This window comes from Equus asinus, unplaced genomic scaffold (genome assembly GCF_041296235.1).
Source record: "Equus asinus isolate D_3611 breed Donkey unplaced genomic scaffold, EquAss-T2T_v2 contig_733, whole genome shotgun sequence".
Lineage (NCBI taxonomy): Eukaryota > Metazoa > Chordata > Mammalia > Perissodactyla > Equidae > Equus > Equus asinus.
The window spans coordinates 25001-29823 of record NW_027225442.1 but is presented as its reverse complement, the minus strand read 5'-3'; positions in this window follow the sequence as shown (position 1 = coordinate 29823).

Sequence of the window (4823 nt, the reverse complement as noted above, 5' to 3'; positions counted from 1 at the left end):
GGAAAAGCCATCCATCGCCCTTTTTTTTTTTCTTCACGGCTCCTTCTCGTGGAAAACGAGGAAGCCGTCCGGAGGAACGGAACACTGACCCGGGCCAAAGCGTGGCCCAGCCTGAGCCTCCAAAACCTTCTGCTAAGTGAGAGGTGCCAGACATCCAAGGCGACCTACGTTGCGATTCCACACAGAGGAGAGAGCTAGAACGGTCCAACCCTAGAGGGCGACAGCAGATGGCGGCGGCGGCGGCGGCGGCAGCGGTGGTGGTGATCGTGGTGGGCAGATCCGGGAGTGGGGCCGTTTTTTCTTTCGGGGGGAGGGGATGGAAACGGAACCTTCTGGAAATAGATAGCCATGACGGATGCGCCACCTTGGGGAGAGAGACTCCCGAAGGCCACTGGCTTGTGCCCCGTGGAAAGGATGGATTCGGTGGGATGGGAATTCTACCTCCGTGTAGAGCGTGTGGTAAACCACGAGGTAGGTGGGTGGGTGGGTGGGTGGGTGGCCTCCCTGCCTCACCTCCACCTAGACGTCCACACACAGAGACCGACGAGGGAGGGAGGGAGGGAGGGAGGGAGGGAAGGGAGAGAGACAAGACGGACAGAGGCCAAGGCCGAGGCCGAGGCAGTGAGCGAGTAAGTGATCGACCCTGGCCATAGGGATTCCTCAGAGGGCGTCTCTTGGCTCCCCAAACGAAGAATGTGTGTGGAGATCGAGAAAGATCACCGACCTAGGAGAACCAGCAAGACTTCCTCACCCGCCAGAGAGCCGCTGGGCCCCTGCCGTCCCTGCCACCGCCACCCCTACCCCTCGCCTTTGGCAGCGACGCCAACGAAAGGCAGGCAGACGAGTGGGAGAGTCGTGTGGTGGTGTCCCCCAAGGAAGGTGGGTCCATGCCGACGAGCGGTCGTCGGCGTGTGGAAAAGCAGAGGCGGGCTGACTAGAAGGAGGGCGTCCTGGAGGAAGGGACCAGGGTGTGAGGGAGAGAGGCCTGTTCCTCTTCCCCTGTCGGCCCCAAGTCAGGGGCCCAAAGGAGGAAAGCTGTCCGTTCCTTTCCGACTCGGACGGTTCGGGCGGAACCGACCGATCCCCGCGGCAGCGCAGTCGGGGGCTTTCTGGACCAGAACCCCTCTCTCTGTCGCCTTTCGACCACACGCACGCTTAGAGGCCAAGGGAAAATGGATCGGGTCTCTCTGTCTCTCTCCCTAGAAAACAAGGGGCCGGGGGCCGAGCCCGTGGACGAGCGGTCAAGTATGCGCCCCCCCACCCCGGCCCCCGGCTTCGACGGCCCAGGTTTTCACCGGTTCGGATCCTGGGCGCAGCCCCAGACCCAGCATCGCCCTTCAAGCCACGCCGAGGCGGCGTCCCACATAGCAGAAACGCGAAAGACCTACCACTGGAACCTACAACTATGGACGGGACGGGACGGGGCGGGGCGGGGCGGGGCGGGGGTGGGGGGGGCGGCTTTGGGAGCAAGGAAGAAAGAAAAAATAAAAGAAACACAAGGACGGTCATCGCGATAGTTCTTTCCACTTCCATCCATATGTTAACAGGACCCAAGTTTCCCGACCTCCATTTGGATGTATGTTAACTAAATGGAGAAGCTATTCAAAGGACTCCTCTAAAGAAGTCCACGTTCTTCTTTCTAAATGATAATGAAAATCATTGTCACCACCGCTCTTCCGACCCTCCATGTCCAGACGGCCTCCCGCCCCTCCCCTATCCCCAACTCCCACCCCGCCCCGCGCCGACCCCCGACCCCGGCATTCTCCACGCCCACCTTTCCCTCTCCACTCCTACCCCCCCGTCCCCCGCCGCCCGGGAACACCGCACCCCGCGCCCCCCCCCCCAATCCAGGCCGGGCCACCTGGTCGACCTCCTCGAACACTATATAAGAGGATGCCGGGCAGCAGGGTGGCGCCCGACAAGCGGCCTCCTCACAGGCCGGACGGATCAGCCTCGCGGGGGCGGGCGATGGGGAGGCGTTCGTCCAGGTCAGGTCAGGTCGGGGGAGGGAGGATGCCGCGCCGGCCGGCCTGGTGCGTGGCCTGGTCCCGATCCACCCCGCGTCTCGTTTCTCGGGCCGGGACGAGTACAGCCGGGGAGGCCGACTCGGTCACGGGAAAGCGGCCTTGGGGAGGTTTTGGCGAACGTCCCTGTCCCAGGGCCGTCTGCCGACTAGGGGACGGAGTCCTCCTCCATGCTCCTTCTCGCCCCAGTCGGGCGGGTTGTGGGTCGCGCGGTCGACTTGTCCATTTCCCCGGAGGCATCCTGCCTGCCGGGGCTCCCTCCCTCGGGCCGGTGCGAGCGGTCCTCGGGCGGCCCGGGAATTTGGGCCGCAGCGAACGAACGAACGAAGCCCGTCCCTCCTGCGTCGGCACCGATGAGACACAGCCCTGGTGGATGGAGCCGCTTTCCTCGGGTTTCCTTTTGCTTTCGGCCGCTGCTGCCACCAAACCTCCCTAAACGATAGGAATGAAAACGGGAACCGTTGGCATAATAAAAGCGTTTTGGTTGGCGTGTTTCTTGGCTTTTGGGGACTCGAGAGGTATGATGGATGATCTCCGATTGACGTTTGGAAGGTCTATTTCATCCCAGTCGCACGAACCCCGAAAACGTGGCGGCTGGACGAGGGAGGGAGGGAGGGAGGGAGGGAGGGAGGGAGGGAGGCCAACCACGGGATTTCCGCCACGACCAGCTGATGGACACGAGCGCCCCGTGAGCCGGGCGGAGGGCAGCCGCCCGGGTCTCGCAGCTACGTGCCCGCGGAACCCTCGGGACTGCGAGAAGCCGGAGCGACCCGCAGCCATGTGGCGCTCGGCGCGGACATCTGGTCGACCCGCGCGCCACGGGACCCGGGGCCCGAGTCCGGGCCGGGCCGCCGGTCGACCCGGCAGGGCGGCTGCCCCGGGGGCCTCGCGGCTGCTCGTCCGCAGCCTCCAGGGAGCCCTCGGGGCTCCGAGAAGGCCGAGCGCCCCGCGGCCCCACGGCCCCGCGGCGCTCGGTGCGGACATCTGGTCGACCCGCTCCCCCCCCCCCCCGAGACACGGGGGTCGGGTCGCCGGTCGACCCGGCAGGGCGGCGGCCACGGCGGCCTCGCCGCTGCTCGTCCGCCGGTCGCCGGCCTCGCCGCTGCTCGTCCGCCGGGTCGCCGGAGCCCTCGAGCCTCCGAGAAGGCCGAGCGCCCTGCGGTCCCGCGGCGCTCGGCGCGGACATCTGGTCGACCCGCGCGCCGCCGGACCCCGTGGCTACGAGTCCGCGGGGCCTTCGGAGCCGACAGAGGGCCGGGAGCGCACCCAGAGCACCCAGAGCCCCGGGACCCGGCCCCGAGCGCCGCGGACATCTGGTCGACCCGCGCGCCCCAGTCCGGGGACCAAGTCCGGCCGGACAGCTGGTCGACCCGGCAGGGCGTCGGCCACCTGGGAGCCGCACCCGCGAGTCCGCGGGGTCTCTGGAGCCGACGGAGGCCGGGGAGCCCACCCAGGCCGCCGAGAGCCCCGCGTCCCCGCGGCGCTCGGCGCGGACATCTGGTCGACCCGCGCGCCGCCGGACCCCCGTGGCTACCAGTCCGCGGGGCCTTCGGAGCGACAGAGGGCCGGGAGCGCACCCAGAGCACCCAGAGCCCCGGGACCCGGCCCCGAGCGCCGCGGACATCTGGTCGACCCGCGCGCCCCAGTCCGGGGACCAAGTCCGGGCCGGACAGCTGGTCGACCCGGCAGGGCGGCGGCCCCGGCGGCCTCCAGGGAGCCCTCGGGGCTCCGAGAAGGCCGAGCGCCCCGCGGCCCGCGGCCCCGCGGGGCGCTCGGTGCGGACATCTGGTCGACCCCGCCCACCCCCCCGAGACCCGAGACCCGGGGGCCGGGTCGCCGGTCGACCCGGCAGGGCGGCGGCCCCAGCGGCCTCGCCGCTGCTCGTCCGCCGGGTCGCCGGAGCCCTCGAGCCTCCGAGAAGGCCGAGCGCCCTGCGGTCCGCGGCGCTCGGCGCGGACATCTGGTCGACCCGCGCGCCGCCGGACCCCGTGGCTACGAGTCCGCGGGGCCTTCGGAGCCGACAGAGGGCCGGGAGCGCACCCAGAACACCCAGGGGCACCCAGAGACCCGGGACCCGGCCCCGGGCGCCGCGGACATCTGGTCGACCCGCGCGCCCCAGTCCGGGGACCAAGTCCGGGCCGGACAGCTGGTCGACCCGGCAGGGGCGGCGGCCCGGCGGCCTCCAGGGAGCCCTCGGGGCTCCGAGAAGGCCGAGCGCCCCGCGGCCCCGCGGCCCCGCGGGGCGCTCGGTGCGGACATCTGGTCGACCCGCCCACCCCCCCGAGACCCCGAGACCCGGGGGCCGGGTCGCCGGTCGACCCGCCAGGGCGGCGGCCCCAGCGGCCTCGCCGCTGCTCGTCCGCCGGGTCGCCGGAGCCCTCGAGCCTCCGAGAAGGCCGAGCGCCCTGCGGTCCCGCGGCGCTCGGCGCGGACATCTGGTCGACCCGCGCGCCGCCGGACCCCGTGGCTACGAGTCCGCGGGGCCTTCGGAGCCGACAGAGGGCCGGGAGCGCACCAGAACACCCAGGGCACCCAGAGCCCCGAGCCCGGCCCCGAGCGCCGCGGACATCTGGTCGACCCGCGCGCCCCGGTCCGGGGACCAAGTCCGGGCCGGACAGCTGGTCGACCAGGCAGGGCGGCGGCCCCGGCGGCCTCGCGGCTCCTCGTCTGCGGCCTCCGCGTAGCCCTCGGGGCTCCGAGAAGAGCGTGCGCCCCCGCGCGGACATCTGGTCGACCCGCGCCGCCGCCGGAACCCGGGCCCGGGCCCGGGCCCGGGCCGCCGGTCGACCCGGTAGGGCG